The sequence below is a fragment of the Melitaea cinxia genome, chromosome 30 (genome assembly GCF_905220565.1).
Source record: "Melitaea cinxia chromosome 30, ilMelCinx1.1, whole genome shotgun sequence".
Taxonomy (NCBI): Eukaryota; Metazoa; Arthropoda; class Insecta; order Lepidoptera; family Nymphalidae; genus Melitaea; species Melitaea cinxia.
The window spans coordinates 7,238,076-7,257,577 of NC_059423.1; positions in this window are offsets into that span (position 1 = coordinate 7,238,076).

Here is a 19,502-nt window from a genome sequence, read left to right on the forward strand (position 1 = left end):
TGTTGGCTAAAAGTGTCGGCTTAAATTTCGGTTTTAAAAGTCGGCTGTTATCTAAACTACAGGCATGAAGTTGCCAACCTTAGGAATCAATGACAGATGTCATTGCGTAGGTATGTGTGTGCTTAACACAATTATATTATATTTTTTTACTTGTTTAACTCTCATATGTAATTGATAGAATGGGCGTACATTTTTGGGTAGAAGGATGCTGTTCTAACAAAATGGCTATCACAGAACACTTTCAATGAATTCAAATGTATTTATTATATTTTTTTCAGATTACCCAATGGTAGCGACCTTCCCCCACTTATATACCGGATCGCCTCCACCCGATACGTACGTCACAGGATTGAAACCCGATCCTCTAAAGCACAGTTCTTTCGTTTATGTTGAACCGGTAATTTTTTTTTATCTGTATTGATATTAAAAAGTAGTATGATAGATATTTTTATACCTTTAAGTACATTCGTAATGAGTATACTCCAAAAAAAAAAAAAACTAGACCAGTTTAAAAAGTGTATTTAACCTCCGGTCGCGAATTTCTTTCTATTTAAATAATATAACTTCAATTTTTTTCTATTTAAATAATTGACGCCGCGTTGGCGCAACGGTCACAGCCATGAATTGTACCTGTTGCGCTGGCGGTTGCGGGTTCGATCCCCGCACATGACAAACATTTGTATTGGCCATACAGGTGTTTGCCGTGGCCGGGGTGTTTGTGCAGTCCTTATGGGTCTCCCCACCGTGCCTCGGAAAGCACGTTAAGCTGTCGGTTCCGGTTGTTATCATGTACACCTGATAGCGATCGTTACTCATAGCAGCATTGGAGCAGCGTGGTGGATTAAGCTCTGATCCTTCTCCTACATGGGGAAAGAGGCCTATGCCCAGGAGTGGGATATTACAGGCTGAAGCGTTTTAAATAATATAATAATAATATATAAATTTAGCGAAAATTCCAGTAATCACCTAACTGTCTCGAAATACTGTGATATAATGTTTTTGATTTTCTCCGGGATATAACGCGATTTTTATTTGAAACGACGTCGCAGGCGCCATGACCACGGGTGCAGTGACGTAGTGAGCTTTACTTACTTTACCCCCCCCCCTACTCCCCAATTCGAAAACCATATAATATGTCCCTAATACACCCCTCCTGCTCCCACTCTCGCTACGCCACTACACTGGTGACTGGTGATGTCGCTGAAATATCGGCAGTTTTAAAATAATAATCACGATAAGGTCCGTAGAATCAAAAGTGCTCATAGTGGCCGTGAAAGTTTAAAAACTTATGTTGTTTTTTTAGGAAACCGGTGTTCCTCTCAAAGCTGTCGCTAGGTTGCAGTGTAATTTACGGGTGCACGATTTATCCAGCTTTTACTCGCCGGATCTAAATAAATTCTCAAATCTCATCATACCTATAGGTTGGATTGAATATGTAAGTTTATTTTTTTATATATAAAACTGCTGTTGAAGTGGACACAGTAAAAATGTCTTACTCTTTGAATCTATCTAACCGGGGAAGTACCTGAGCTTTACGGAAGATCACAGACAAATCGTACTACCCTCAAGTATTGTTGTATTCGTGTTGTAAGGTAGCCTTTTGAAGAGTAATTTTTATTTTTGTATATAATTTTAGACGATACGTTGGCAAGGCTGTCGCAGCTCTTGCTGTTACAATTGGGGTCGCAAGTTCGTTCCATCTTTTTGACAGATATTTGCATAGACCATATAATATTTTTGTGGTCTGGGCGTTTTAAGCACGCTTGACTTGGGGTGTAAGCTGGTGAATGCGTGACGGGAGCATTACTAAAGTTGTAATCGGGCGAGACAAACGGAAGTTGAAAAAGAGATATAAGTTGATGGAGTAGATGAACTAGATGGAGCTAAAGAAATTTATATCAGTCGTGTGGTCTAAGGCACACTCGTTATTATTAATATTACTTTTTGTGTTCTCTTTTCAGAGTCAAGAAGGTCTTCCCGCTGCAATTCGGTATATGCTTTACTTCATGTTGATCATACTTCCGCCTTTGGGTACCGTCATTTTTACTTTGACGATAATTATTGGAACTTACCTGATTTTAAAACAAATTTACCGTCACAAAATGAAGAGAGATATTCTACCAACGATATTACACTATAAGAAACAAAAAATTGATAATTTAGGACAAAATAAAATGTATTCCTACGAAAAGGAGAAATTTTTAAACAAAACTGACAAGATGGGAAGATAACCTGTAATTTTTGCCATAGAATTTAATTCATATTGTTTTTCTACGGTATACTGGCAATGTAATAAAAACGTTGTTATAAAAGGTTAAACGATGTGGAGAAAATTGTAATCTAAAGGCACAAGGCTGTGATTTAGCATTTTATATTTTTATATCATTGTAACTTGTACAAAATTGAACTAAAGTTATAGCTTTCGTGATCATTTACCTGATTTTTAAAATGGAAAATATAAAGGTAAAGCATGACATATACCCCATATGTCATGTTTTACCCTGTGCATACTATGTGTACCCATGAGTAGATGTTTAAAACAGTGCCAAAACTAAATTAACTGATAGAATTATAGATAATGCTCTGAACTAGTGTTATGGGGCAGGGGGTACCTAATTTTATTTTAATTTTATTTTAACTTTATTTTAATATTCCTGTATGTAAATCTTATCCTTAAAACAAGGAACGCCAAAAAATAACTAATATTATTTTATTCTAATTGTATTTTGTCGATTATAATTTTATAGACATAGCGTCCGTTTATACCGTCTTACAAAGGAAGGTAGTTGTAAAAATGTTCACGTTCCACGTGGAAATAAAATCACTAGCTTTTTTAGTTATATTTTGTTTTAAAATACGAGCCGTTCTGTTTTGAGTCTACTGCATAAAAACGTACAACGATGACCAAGTAGTCAATAAATTGCTATTAATATTAATTGCTTAATAGCAACAACTAGCTCTGGCGTAACAACCGCTCTGGTGTAGTTGTACGAGTAATCGCCTAAAATACCGACGGTTTGCGGGTTCGATTCCCGCTCGGGATGGATATTTTTATAAAGGAGTACAAATATTTCTTTCCGGTTTAAATGTCTGTCCTTGTGGATCTCCCCACGTTGCGTCGGAGAGCACGTTCAGCCGTCGGTCCCGGTTGTTATCATAAATACCTGATAGCGATATCATATCCGCCAACCCGCATTGGGGCAGCCTGTTGGACGAAGCTCAATCCTTCTCCTACACGGAGAAAGAGGTCTATGCCCAACAGTAGGATGCCACAGCTGGAATGCGAATGCGCGTAATGACAGAGGTGGCTCTGGCCCGTGTAGCGCCCAGAAATAAGAATAAAAAAAGGTCAGCAGAAAGCAAGCAACATCAAGTACAAATTAAAAAAATATATATTGATACTTTGCCTCCTTGCCTGCGGCTCGACGCCACCGACCGTATTGGAACTATTTTCTTCGTATTTATATGTAAGACGGACATCCTATATAGTTATTAAATAATGTAATGGCAGTCTACCAATAAATTAAATGTTTATATGATATAAGAAACTGTGTTAATTGTTCTTTATATATAAGTTATTATATAATTACTTTACTTAACAGTAATTAATGGTATAATGAAACAGCTTTTTCGGATTTTATCGCGGTTTAAGTTATTTATATATCCGAAAAAGTTGTGTCATTATAATGAGTGAAATTAGCGTAAGCGTTAGAAAATAAGTAAATACTGGAAATTAAAATACGCCTCTTCCAAATTTCGGTGACTTTATAACTAATTTAAGACCACGTATTTGTCTCAGGGCCTGTTTCTCTAGTTGCTGATAAAGCTATCTGACGTATACCGATATTTATAATAGACAACAATTTATGAAGTTTTTGTTTTTATCCGTCTGATAAGAACGTATTATCCAAAAGTTATTGCGTTATTTGCGGGATAAAATTTCATTAGAAACAGGTGAAGCATACTCGTAAAGATGTAAAGCTACAAAGAATATACAATATTGTCTTCAAGACTGAGATAAATAATGAAATAAGTATACGATAAAATATATTTTTAAAATTTATTTTAATGGGATTTTATATTGAAAATCAAACAGGGTTATTGTGTAAGTGTATTTTTATATAATAAATATAATTGTTTGGAGCTCATTATTTTTATTACCTATGTACTTCCAACCCATAGTGGAGCAGCATGGTGTATTAAGCTCAGACCATGTATGTCAGACGTACCAACTTATTGGTAAACACACTAGTTTTTAGTGTCACGTACCATGTACCAAGACTACTTGGTCCGTGTATGCAAAAATACCAAGATGGCCGTTGACTGACAAAAATACACCGACGATAAAGAATAACTGACAAAATTTTAGTTATGCATATGAAAAAAACATACCAATCAGGAATCAGATTTCCATAAGCTACCATTTTATATCCGAAATGCAATATAATATCAAAAAGAAAAGTTTCAAGTGATACTTCTTCGGCGCGTCGGCAACGCGTTTGCGATACTTTTGGTATTGCAGGCGTCTATAACCTACGGTAATCGCTTACAATCAGGTGAGCCGTGCGCTTGTTTGCCGATCGAGTTGTATAAAAAAAGTAACAATTTCTTTTTAAAATACTTCACAATTTTTTACGGGGTACCGATTTTGGGGATTATTTTTTAATCGAGCACTGGTGCTAGGCTTTCGGTTAATTTCTAATAAAGGGTATTTAACTGACCGTTTTGTAATTGAAGTCGGTTTTTTGCGACCAAACACATTTATGTTCTCATACATATTTATTAATAAAAAAAAAAAATTCAAACTTTAAGTCTAAGACGTGAGTTTTCTCATTAGGTGTAATTTAGTTTTGACTTGGTATCCGAAGAAAGAAAGAAGTTATGGTAGTAAGGGGGCGTTCAAGTATTACGTAACGCAATTTGGGGGGAGGGGGGGGTCTTGTAAAACGTTACGATGCGTTACAGGGGCAGGAGGGGGGTTTGAACAACGCGTTACGTAACACTGTATTTTATTTAAATAAAAAAAAACTAGGGTATTCAAATCTCCCAAGTTGGCAATCCTTTTCGTAAACTCTTATGAAGAAAATTTGGCCTTCTTCAACAAAAAATAAATCTTCTTACCGAAGCAAGAGACACTGGCATAGCCGAGGATAGTGTTGAAGAGGAAATAAAAAAACTACGTAAAGAATTAAAAGAAGATGAAAAATGCTTAAAGAAAAAAAGAGATAGTGCCAACCGTGCAAAAAAATTTAGAGCCAAAGAAAAACTTGAAAAAGTTGAACGTCAGAAAGAAAAAAATGATGCAGTAAAACCTCGATCTGGCCCTGGGCAGCCCCCTTTGGTTGACTCGCAACCTGCTCTCCTGGAGACTATAATTAATGTTGCTATCCATGGCAGCGCTGCTGATGAGGGCCGCAGAACAGAGATGATTAGGTGTTGTCACACTCTATCCGACCTGCATGAGAGGCTGTTGTTGATGGGATTCCAAACTTCTCGAAGCGGCACATATCTTCATTTACTTCCACACGTTTCTAACACTCAAGAGGGAAGGAGGCACGTACGCACCGTACCCGTGAAGTTAGCAAGACCACAGACCGAGATGCACAAAAAGCATGAGAATTGGGAATTCTGTACTGCTACAATTAGGTCCTTGGAATCACTCGCCTCGCTTCTGGGATCACAGAAAGTATTTGTTCTCTCTCAAGACGATAAGGCCCGTGTACCAAGGTTTACCGGTAGTGAAAAGTCAAAGTCCCCTTTTAATGCACATGGAATATAGAGTACTTTTATCCGACCATGACTGGGTCGTGGCAGAGTGCCACAAACTTATTCCTTCTGTATACGCCGGCGTCAACGTGGATCCTGACGGTTTCGGCAAGGAAGAAGCTGTTGGTTACAGCGGGCCGACACACATATCCATAAGTAGTGGGGAACACGCATTCTCCAGAGCGAACTCCCATGCCTATGATTTCGAAACACTTTTATCAGTGCCTGCATTTAAACCCTTAATGATGACAGAATCGAACACAGTGAAGCCAGTGATTATCATCTTTGTAGATGGTGGACCGGACGAAAACCCGCGTTATCGGAAAGTCAAGAACTTTGCCATTCAACACTTCAAAAAATACAACCTTGACGCTCTATTCATAGCGACTAATGCTCCTGGGCGTAGCGCATACAACCGAGTTGAGCGACGCATGGCCCCTCTCAGCAAACGACTGTCAGGCGTCATCCTGCCGCATGAACATTTTGGTTCTCACCTCGACAACAAAGGAATTACTGTTGATGATGATTTAGAAAAACGCAATTTTCAGCACGCTGGCGAGACACTTGCTAAGATCTGGAGTGAAATGAAAATGACAACTACAATGTTTCGGCGGAATATAAAAAGCCCGAAGATAGCTTGCAGGATCCAGCCGAAACTAATCTGGCGTTGTAAAGCGCTCACGTCCGTGAATAGCAATATTTCTTGCAAGTGATTAAATGCACAGATGAATCCTGCTGTTCCCGTTCGAGGAGTGCATTGAAATCTATTTTTCTCGATTTCCTGCCGCCACCCTGTCCAATCCTTCAAACTCCAAGCAAGCTCATGGTACCCACTCAGCTGGACAAAGGGTCATGCAAGTTTTCACCACTTCTTGTGAGGTTGTCCGTTGATCTGTCGCCTCCTCTAGAAGGGTTTCAGCAGATGCCATATGATTTCTATTGCCCATCAGTACAATCCGAACTCAAGAACAGAATATGTGCAACCTGTGGGATCTATTTCACATCCCACAAGTGTGTGCAACTACACAGTCGTTACGTGCATGGCAAGACTGCCCAAGACCCTCTTGAAAGTAGAATACGGCCACAGCGACTTGCTGCCAGAAGGGCAAATGAGTTTCTCTGCATTGTGCGCTACTGTGAAACATCGTCTGAGGATGCCGATTGGCTCAACGAAGACGAATTTGAGCCACTTGGCTTAATAATTCCCGAACCCTCTTTGTCTTCTCTCCGGATACCAATAATGAAAGTCTGAGTGGCTGGCAAACCCGTGGACAGAGGAGCAGTAATTCCAATTGATTAGTTTTTTTTTTTACATAAAGTACCTGCTTATTAAAATAATATAGACTGGGGCAGCAACAGATGGGGTTGCTTGCTAAGCCGCGACATAGACGATTTTTTTTGTTTTTGTAAGAATACTATTAAATTTCAGTTAAGTTTCTGATTCTAATTGCATTGCCAAAGTTTAAATTAAACATGATATTTTATTGAAAGAGATTATAAGTTAAAAAAAGCTAAAATAGAAAAATGCATGAGAAGTACATTGGTGGATGAAACCAAAAAATTACAGGGCAAAGTCAGAAAAACGGCGTGATTTATTATTACAGCCTATACAGTCTACTGCTGGACATAGGCCTCCACAAGTTCACGCCAAAAACAACGTGAACTCATGTGTTTTGCCCATAGTCACCACGCTGGGCAGGCGGGTTGGTGACCGCAGGGCTGGCTTTGTCACACCGAAGACGCTGCTGCCCATCTTCGGCCTGTGTATTTCAAAGCCAGCAGTTGGATGGTTATCCCGCCACCGGTCGGCTTTTTAAGTTCCAAGGTGGTAGCGGAACTGTGTTATCCCTTAGTCGCCTCTTACGACACCCACGGGAAGAGAGGGGGTGGCTATATTCTTTAGTACCGTAGCCACACAATACTCACACACAGTACACGGCGTGATTAAATGTTAGATTTCACGAATCTTAAGAAAAAAGTTTATTAGGACTTTGAGCCAATTTAATATATTTGAAACTTAAGTAAATGTTTATTTAATTATAAACGATTCTTTATTAAATAAATATATGAATAAATAAAATACGCATCTATTGCGAATTAGAAATCTAATGTTTTATATTTTCATTACTACCGCAAACGCGATTAGAACAATAAAAAAAGTAATTTAGCGACTTTCCGGTAGTTTGTTCAAAAAAGTTGTGACATTTGGATAAAAATGATCAGTTGGGTGTTACGTAACGTTTATGGGGCGGAGGGGGGGGGGTACAGGAAAACGTTACGGCGCGTTACATGGGGGGAGGGGGGAGTCAAAAATCTTCAAAATTTGCGTTACGTAATACTTGAACGCCCCCTAAAGAATATAGTCACCTTCTCTTCCCGTGGGCGTCGTAAGAGGCGACTAAGGGATAACACCGTTCCACTACCACCCTGGAACTTATGGCCGACCGATGGCGGGATAGTCATCCAACTGCTGGCTTTGAAACACACAGGCCGAAGACGGGCAGCAGCGTCTTCGGTGCGACAAAGCCAGCCCTGCGGTCACCAACCCGCCTGCCCAGCGTGGGGACTATGGGCAAAACAAATGAGTTCGCGCCATTTTTGGTGCGAACTTTTGGAGGTCTATGTCCAGCAGATGACTGCGATTGGCTGAAGTGATGACGATGATTCGAAGAAAAAAAAACAAACGAAACATTTTTTAACATTTATTCAAATTTTATAAATCAACATTATAACACTTGGTCAATCAACAATAAAAAATTATAGAAATGCAAACAAAAAAAAAATACTTTTAAGTAACAAAAAATACATATCTTTCTAGATAATATAATCAATTAACACAATAACATTTAAGAACAAAGAGTACGATTTAATTATTTTTTATTTACGTATGCTTATATTAATAATCTTTAACATCTTAGAAAACTATATAAACCGGTCGTCCAGTGGTCAACATTCGACCATAATTAAAAATTTAAATTAAAAAAAAAAAAAAAAACGAAAAATGATTAAAATAAAGAACCTTTTTAAAAAAAAAATCGATTCGACTACAGACTAACAATAAACTAAATAATATATATGCGTGTGTGTGTCAAATACACGGTAGTGTGTGTAATGTTTTTTTTTAATTTTAAGAAAATATTATCATTCTGCACTCCTTCTCTATATAAACTATAAGTGTACGAATTTTCATACTTCTCCGTTTGCGCAATTTTCGTAAAAAGGGGTACAAAATTTTTGCTTCACGTATTAATATATAATTACATAGAACTCGGAAGACGTTGTCCTGCCCTAAATACAGCTACCAAGATTGCCGACATACCGATAACAGCGCCACCTACCGGGTGCAATTGTGTTTTCAAACCATCTATGAACCCATAGAAATATACGTACATAATCTTAACCACATCGGTCCAGCCGTTTAGGAGGAGTTCAGTGACAAACACACGCACAGAAGAAATATATATATATATATATATATATATATATATATATATATGTCCAAGTGAGGGACATTCAATTAAACCTCATTCATACGCATAACCAATTTGTATGGATTATAAATTATTTATTTTATAATACGGTCCTATAATCAAAGTGCACTGTTTAATACTATCATAGTACTTACATAAGCTATATACGAGCCATCAGTCAAACATAAGCAATAGTTTGGACACGAGAGAGGTTCACAATTGAACTCAAACGACTTGTATTTGACTGATACTTTGTGTATAACTTGTAAATGGTATGTATATGGTGTTTCATTTAATGCCATTCACTTGTATTTATCTGTCTAACAGAATAAGATATTTTTATACTAAGGAAATTACACTGAATAATTAAATCAGTGGATTCGTACAATAACAAATGTTAAATATTAACAAAAGATTTATTAAAAATGATGTAAACAGTCTAGAGTTACATACCTAATGTATATAATATGATATTAATATTATATAATATATAAAAAAATAACTTTTTATGATATAGGGAAGAATATCTTGTCAATATATAATTCAGTCTTTGAATAAAAATATCAAGGGCCTGATTCACCAGTTTTGGTTAAATGTTATCTGACAAATAAGTTAGAAGTTACCTTTAACAGTAGGAGGTATTTATGCCATAAATAATATCAATTCGTTGACAAAAAATAAAGTCATAAGCTTTTATCTGTTGGATAACGTCATATGGAAGATAACGGCAATTGGTAAAACAGGCCCTTATAAATTTGTCCTTTACTTAAACTATACTATAATACAAAGAATTACACTACCGTGCTTAGGTAAAAAGCGGAAAATTCTATATATTTATTTATATATAACTAGGTCGGCAAACAAGCGTACGCCTGCAACACCATAAGCATCACAAGCGCGTTGCCGGCCCTATCCCCATCTCCCCAGGAGCTCTGGTCACTATCCTCGCCACAGGAACAAAGCACTATTTGAAAGCAGTATTATTTAGCTGTGGTCTTCTGTAAGGTCAAGGTCCTTCGCCAGTCGGAGCTGCAGCATATTTTGAGCAGGACGTTTCCTGCTGTGCTCTACCTCCTACCTAATATAGGTATATTTAATTCCAAGAAATACAAAACTTTAACTTAAATTTTCTCAGATTTCGATAATTTATATTTATTGTCCTTTATCTAAGCACGGTAACGGGTGTATGTAGTAAATATTTCACTTAGAACTATTTTTTATAATCTTAACAAATTTTATTTAAATCACATATATTTTAATCAGTCAATTATTCTTAAAACTGAATCAGGAACTAATAAAATAAAAAATAAAAACACTCCAAGCGTGTGCTTAAGACCGCACGGCAGAAGTGAAAACTTCATTGACAATCGTAATCAAGCAATAACGCAATAAGTCCCGAGTTCACCCGAACGAGCCTTTCACCTCAGAGCGTGACGCATCAGCCTAACTTACTATTACGAGTTTTCACTTCAAAAACTAATCGACACTTATCTACAATAACCTACGACCACATTTGAAAGTATTTTTTGAAATAAAGAATTCAATAAAGAATCAATTCAATAAAAAGTATTTAAAGTTTTTCTTCAAATTTTTGAAGAAAAACTTCAAATTACTTTTTTTGCATTATTATTTATATAAGAAGTTCAACTGCGAAACTCGTTCATTCAAATGGAAAGCCCTGTGGGTGTTATATATAGGCCATGTTCCAGATGTACCAAAAAAAAGAGTTCTGATTGAAACGAAACTTCTATAGAATCTTTGTGATTTGAAAATCGATGGAACGAAAATGCATTACGATAAAGAAACAAACACATAAATGTATAGGAGAGAATGAGACAGAATACATTACACAGTATTTTATATTCTCGGTGAAAAAAATCTATCGTAGGCTACTTTTAAGAAGTTTCACTTCTGTCATGTTTGAATTGCAAAGACACGCTTTCTTTAATTTACTTTGTCTAATATACGAACAAATTTGACAAGGTAGTTCTGCATAAACCGTCCAAGGAGCGTGTAAGCACGGCGACAAAACTTACAATGAGAGGACGGTAATTGTATAGAATAACCCTTACATTAAGACATAGTAAAATTTAAAAAGGGGCTAATTTTTGATTATCTATAATATCAACAGACACCCCCCCCCCCCCCCATATTTAAAGGACCACAATTAGCAGTCGAACTTAGACTTAGTAGAACTTTAGTTAGAATTGGTTTGAAAGGAATTATGGTTCGAATACTCAGTAAAAGCATCTTTGAGGCGTTTTACTGTAGGTATCAATGACCCTCGTTACTTATGATTCTCGGTGGTAAAGCATTTATCTTTCATTCATTGAAACATCTTTTAACCCTTATTTACTAAGATACTTAGAGACCATCAATAAAATACGTCACCGTTAGACCATTTTGGACCCCACCTACCCCTTTGTCACGCTGTCACGCTTTCAGGACCCCCCCCCCCCAACAAATACTATGTCACAACAGCTTAGAATTTTTTTAATTCTAAAATACAAATTTACACGTATTGAACAGTAAAACAGGCTTCTAAATACGTGATGAAGCTTCATCGTTATGAAAAAAAGTTTAAGAACTGTCAGATTATGAAAAAAAAAAACTCATTTCCTTTGACCCCCATTTCGTCACATTTCGTCACACAAAGCTACCCTCGTTTTTGGCGAACGTATTTTACGGAACACACCTCTATTAAACATCCTGTACTTAAAACTAATATCAAACTTAATAATAAATTTGTATTAAGTAAATTTTACAAATATTGAAAGATTTACTCAAAAATATTAAAGTGATTAATTTCGCTCGTACTGCTGACAGACAGATCACAAGCATCGTTTGAGACGCTTATCATTATTTTCAGAGAACTTTCTAGTATCTGAGCTTGTTCCAGACATTTCGTCACCGTTTGCCTGTAGAGAAAATTATTAATTGACTTATATAGGGTGTTCGACTCCTAACCACGCCCCTTCAAATGGGGGGTTCTTTTTTTATAAAATAAATAAAAAAATGGGGGGTTCTGTAATTGTTTTAGATCACGTTACGGGTGAAAAAAAATTAAATTTTACTTAGTCTTATTATACAATCTACTCTTGCAACGTACTTCTGCATAACCGTCCATTATTATTTTTCTTAGCTCTAAATAACGTGAAATATTAATACTAACCGCCGCATACAACTAAAAAACCGCATATGGAAACGACTTCCTTTTCTCGATGAATGTTTTCATTGTAAATTATAGCTGTGCGTACGCGCTCACGAAAGGTATCATGCGGAACGGATCTATCAAAGTCGCTTGTCTATTAAAACCAAGTCAAATTTAAAAATGGGCTAGAAATTTATTTTCTCGCGTAACGTGATCTATAACACCTACAGATTTTTTTAAAAATATTATATCCAAAAATCGACCGTTCCAGCGGGGACCGAACCTGCATCTCCGACTGACCGTATCGGTGCTCTAGCCAATTAAGCTATGGAACGATGTATCCGTTAGGTCGACATTTTTGAAATGATGTTTTTATATTCGGTTCTAAGCTACCTAATAATGTGTGGGTAACACGAAAGTAAATTAGTATAACACCTACAGAAAACCCCCATTTGAAGGGACGCAATTAGGAGTCGAACACACTGTATAATAACACTGGCTGACCTGGCGAACTTAGTACCGCCATATATTTTTTTAATTTAGAGTAAAATATCGCGGTTATTAATCAAATATTTTAAGTTAAAAAGGCCCAATCTTTGCTAAACTTCATTAAAATCGATCCAGTAGTTTCGGAGTACTCTCGACCGGACAAACATCGTGAGAACACGATATTCGGCTGTTACCTAAAATACATGTCATTTTGTCACCTTTTTTTTAACGTGGAAAAAATCCATCATGGATACCCTCCAGCGCGGGGGCGCCAGAGGGCTATGTCAACCCCCAAACCCCCCCACGAGTGAGCAGTCGTCCCCCTGGGTGGGGCGAGATGGGGTCGCGCTAGCATTCGCCACCTCGCCCCGGCGGTAGGCCCGGACAAAGCCTCCGGGCCCCACGTCATTTTGTCACCTACCTTAGGTACAGACGACCGTGTCTGCATGTTATACATACCTATTTGTTATATTATACAACGTGTAATAAAACTGGCGTCCTTCCATTTATCTGCGATATCAAAATCGATATTATAACCTAAATATGTAACTTAAACCTAACGTTTTGAAAAAGCGTGTGTGTACTTATGTACGCACGTAAGAAGTTATACTTCACTGGCTGGCTAACTTCACATTGTTGATTTCTTCTTTGTTGACTAGCTAACTTCAGGGTGTTGATTTTATGTGACGGTGTGCGCACGCATCGTAAAAATGTACTCTCATCATTTTGCCCTAACACGTCAAAAAGAAGTATAACTTCAATAAAAAAAATAATTATTATATATAAAATTACCAAGTCATCTGAGTTTTATGCTTAAGTGAGTTATTTAAAGTTAATTTTCCCATGTCTTCTCAATATTTTTGAAGTTAAACTTCTCTACACACGCTTGACTTGGGGACGAGAGCGTTATCGGACGAGGCGAACGGAAGTTAAGAGGGAGGTATAAGTTAGATGGAGGCCGAAGAAGTTTCACTTCAGTCGTGTGGTCTAAGCACATATGGCCCTAAACGGAAGGACGCTAGTTTACTAGGATATTGTATAGTAAAATAATAATAATAATTTTACTTGATCGGTCCATTACCTGTATCTGGTCATTCTTTTATCTTCTGCGACATCACTTCCAGCTTTCAAGAGCAAGGATTTCAACGCACTATCTGATGACTCCCTCTTGATTATTCTAGAAGATAAATATGGACGAAATTATATCAATTAAAATGTTGATCGAGGAGATTCTCAATTCGATTTTATTTTTTTAATATATTGATTTTGATTGATCAACAATCTTGCTTTAGTCCACTACAGATAAATAAATAAATAATTTATTTGCAAGAAATGTACTTTTAAGAGATGTGTTCAAAGATAGAAGACATATAACTATGATATAAACTTTAACTGAGCCACAGCAGGAAATTTCCTGCTCAAAATCTGGAGCAGCCCGACTGGGGTAGTACCTCGACCTTACAGAAGATCACAGCAAAATAATACTGTTTTCAAGCAGTATTGTGTTCCTGTGGTGAGTAAGGTGACCAGAGCTCCTGGGGGGAATTGGGGATAGGGTCTGCAGACGTCTATAAGCTACGGTAGACGCTTACCATCAGGTGAGCCGTACGCTTGTTTGCGACCTAGATTCTAGTTTTATATATATATAAAGTAAATAATGTAAACTCACGCCTTCAACTTCTCAATAACATCAGATATGTGTATGCGCGTCTGTTTCGCCTTATCCAGTAAGCCCTTTTTTGATTCATCTGTCATTTCATCATCACGAAACTCCGTAACGCATTTATCACTAAAATCATAATTTTTATGTAAAATATCAATATTGAATGAAATATATTTACATTGTACATTGAAATTATTTAATATTTATATGAAATTAAGTTAAATGAAAACAAAAAATCACTCTATTCAAGTAGGCTTCAAAAGCATAAAATTCTCGTGTCACAATGTTAGTTACATTAGTCCTCCGAAACGGCTTGACCGATTCTCATGAAATTTTGTGTGCATATTGAGTAGGTCTGAGAATCGAACAACATCTATTTATCATCCCCCTAAGTTTAACGGGGGGGGGGGATTGAGGAAGTTAATAACATATATGGCAAAACAATGTTTGCGGGGTCAGCTAGTAAGTATATAAGTTTTAATTAATCAATTATAGTTAAGGGTTGGTACCACCGATTCGGAACACAAACTCCGCTGTTACGGCGGTCAGTAAAAATGATCGGTTCCCGTAGGTTATGAATCACGTCCAAAGTGAAGAAAAAAAAATCAAGCCCTCTTTTAGAACCGTCCAATGATCCCGTCAATAATTAAAAACGATAGAACGGTTTATTCAGAACTACATTTCCACAGTAGCTCCTATATTAAGACAAAAATAAATTTTAAAAAATGCTTGGAATTTTTGATGATCTAAGGGAACACACCCATACTACTTGACCCGTTTTTACAATTTTTAACCCCCCTCCCCCTTGGTGACCACCCTTAGTATTTGCTAACCCTCCCCTCCATGCCCTCAACTCAAGTTTTCACCTAGTAATACATAAGTATGGTTTAAATATTTTTTTCCAAACAGAAAGTTAAAAAAAATAAATGTTGGCTCATGTTTGTCTTTATACGAAAAAGCGTGAGATTTTTCTAGAGATTATTGACTAAGTGACGAAAACCTAAGACCACCCTCCGCCCTTGGGACCGAGCGCGGTATTTTTAAAGATCGCTCTGAAGGGGTTTCATAGTATGGGTACGTTCCCTAACACCTACAGAACCCCCCATTTGAATGATCGTAGTTAACAAGTTATATATTATTATTATTATAAGTAATAAGACACGTTCAGCCTGTAATATCCCACTATTGGGCATAGGCATCTTTCCCCATGTAGGAGAAGGATCAGAGCTTAATCCACCACGCCGCTCCAATGCGGGTTGGCGGATATATTCCCTACTATGAGTAACGATCGCTATCAGGAATACATGATAACGACCGGGACCGACGGCTTAACGTGCTCTCCGAGGCACGGTGGGGAGACCCACAGGGACTGCACAAACACCCAGACCACGGCAAACACCTGTATGGCCAATACAAATGTTTGTCATGTGCGGGGATCGAACCCGCAACCGCCAGCGCAACAGATACAATCCATGGCTGTGACCGTTGATTCAACGCGGCGTCTAATAAATAATACACACACATAACAAATGGTTCGTTTCTAATAGTTCGAATCTTAGATTATATCGATTATAATAATACTCACATAAATGTATAGATCAATTTGAAAGACGCGCTCAATTCAGCAAGGAAATACCTTACTAAGGTACAGGCGTGAACTTCATTCTCGAAGCCGCTATCCACGGTTGAATCTCTCGCATCATTATTATCGCTCTTATCATGAATTAATGATAAGCTATCACTACGGGTCAGATCTACAAAATTGTTTTTCTCCTTAATTTTCTTAGATTCAAGAGATATCGTTTCTACTATTTCTGAATAATCCAGGGCGTCTAAATCAATATCCGATTTTTTCTTATCTCCATTTGCGACTATAAAATTCTCGTTTCTAATTACTTTCTGACCATCTTTATCGTTACACGTACTGTCTGTTCGTGTTGCTGTGTGTTTGTTCGTTTTATCTGCGTTTGTGACTTTGTTTGTTATTTTTAAATTTCGTGCTTTTGGATTATCGAATGATATACGTTTGTTATTATCGATTCTGAACGATTTGAGATTTCTACCGTATGTCCGGAGTATTTTCACGTTTTCATTCGGTTCTTCGTTCTGAAATTAATTATTATTATTTTTTACAAAACAATCATTTTTCATTGAGAAACTCATATTTTAATTATTGAAAAATCCTTGTATTTTTTTCAATAATTAAAATATTATACATTTATGCTGTGTGGTTACGGCAGTAAGAGGCGATTAAGGGATAACACAGTTCCGCTACCACCTTGGAACTTAAAAAGCCGACCGGTGGCGGGATAACCATCCTACGGCTGGCTTTGAAATACACAGGCCTAAGACGGGCATCAGCGTCTTCGGTGCGACAAAGCCAGTACTGCGGCCACCAACCCGCCTGCCCAGCGTGGTGACTATGGGCAACACACATGAGTTCACGCCATTTTTGGCGCGAACTTGTGGAGGCCTATGTCCAGCAGTGGACTGCGATAGGCTAAAGTCATGATGATGATGTGAAATATATTTATACTGATATTTTTTCTGGTCTAGGTGTATATCTTTATTGGTCTCCTCACCCACCGTATCTCAAAAATCTCGTTAAGTCTAAGTCCCGCTTGTTAAGTAGCAAACTTGATAGAACACGTTAAGCCGTCAGTCCCCGTTGTTATCATGTACACCTGATAGCGATCGTTACTCATAGTAGGAAATATATCCGCCAACACCCAGAAGAGCAGCGTGGTGGATTAAGTTCCGACCCTTCTCCTGCATGGAAAAGGATACCTATGCCCAGCAGTGGGACGTCATGCTAATTCAGTTTATATAATACTATAATATCATACAATACCTCTGAAACTTCATTTACATAGTCACCATAGATCTTCCATTCAACGAAATGCTTCTTCAAATATTCGACGATGTCAGATCTCCGTTTGATAACTATAAAATTAATGAAATTACATTAAAATAAGTAGTCATATTGATGACGGTATTCCAGATATATTTATATTCCAGATAATTTGTGACTTGTACAGAGTTGGAATCAGAGAGGGCGCTATACAGACGCTTGTACACAGACTCCGATAGATGGCGTTTGACAGCGGTAGTTAGCTACTCTGTAGACAATCGGTCCAATGTAGCACCCATCTAAGGTAGCACCGGAGCTAAGGTGGAGTCAGACGCGGAGTTCTATTAAGGTATTGTAATAACTCTAAATAATAAAAAACTAACCTCAAAACCTTAACCACGATATCTCCGTAACCACGGGACTCACACGATATTAGTGGTACCAGACGGTAAACCCCCCCCCCCCACCCATAAATTAGAGACTGATTGTCTATAGGCTTACCGTGGGGGGTAGGCTAGGCAACGCGCTTGCGATGCTTCTGGTCTTGCAGACGTCTATAAGCTACGGTAATCGCTTACCATCAGGCGAGCCGTACGCTTGTTTGCCGAGTTGAATATCAAAAAAACAAAAACCGAATGATTACAGTTAGTTCTAGGCACGTCTGTATCTCCCTCGCTCGGACGCAGCGGTGTTTCCACTTGCACTGGATCTTCATTTGAATGACCGCTCTCGATATTTTCTAACAATGTCGCTAGCAAACCTCTGATTTCACTCAAATCCTCCGATAGCACATCCTTGAAAAACATATTCCATACATAAGTGTTAGGTAATGCAAGACTACAAATGCTTAAAACGGGATTTTCCATAAATAAAGGTAGGCTTCATGCAGGAGATACTAAGATTTTTATACTGCCAAAACTAAAATGCTCTGAGCTTATATATTAATTACTTTTTTTTTTTGTATTTACTAACACTTATCCAAACTTTCAAAGTAATACTCTTAATACTAAATTAACGAACCAGCTATGAGGTATTTATTGTGATATCACATTTGATTAATGGTATATAAAATTAGCACAAATAAACTTTAACTCAGAACTAGTCTTTAAGCAATATAATCTAGAGACTTACAAAGAAAAAGTCTTCAGTATTACAAATATCATTTCTTACCTCCAAACTATCAACCAGGAAGAAGCCACATCCCAACATTTTCTGGAAGTCATTAGGTTCTATATCTTTCATCAAATTACCTTCAAATTAAAAATATAAATATATTCCTATATAAACTATAAAAACTACAAATCTTTTTGGAACTAATATACCTCCCTGCGAAACTCCCACGACTTAACTATCAATAACATTTTAGAATGGTTCCTATATTCAGAAAACGATTCGGTGTGCTAACGGACAGTTAAAATTTCAAACATAACATATTCGTCAACAAAACGAGTCGTTTCTTGAGTATAGATACAATACGCATGTCTAACAAGAAATAAACTTTATAACAGATTTAAAGTTAAAACTTGATGAGGGCACAGCAAGCTTTCCAGAAGCTTTAACTAACTTACTCACCAACAGGAACAACACTGCTTGAAAGGAGTATTTTGGGGGTGTGAGGAAAGGGTGGTAAGTTCCTTGACCGCCATCGCAAAGAGAGGATCGTCCAACCAGACGGTTTTTGTGTCTGTTGGGCTACTGCCCCCGACGGTTGTTGTCAGGTTCTTATAAATAAATATATATTCAATCGCTCTGATGACTTTGATATCGCGATGTAGGATACGTCAGTGCTTAGTTCGTAGTTCGTATGTTGCGCGATAGATGTCGCCACATCATCCCTCCGTCTGCGGTAATTCTCCGGTTGCTTATTAGCTGTGATCTTCTGTGAGGTCGAGGTCCTATCCCAGTCGGGCTGTGCCATATTTTGAGCAGGAAATTTCCTACTCTGCCCTACCTCTAGGTCCTATTGAAGGACCGCCTGTATGAACGTGGCCTATATAGTATATACTTTCAAGAAAAGCTTACCTTTCATAGGGCAAAATCTACACAGGGCTAATAATTTCTCAATTATAACTTTGATATCTTTCGCACTCAAGTATATATCTTTCAAATGAA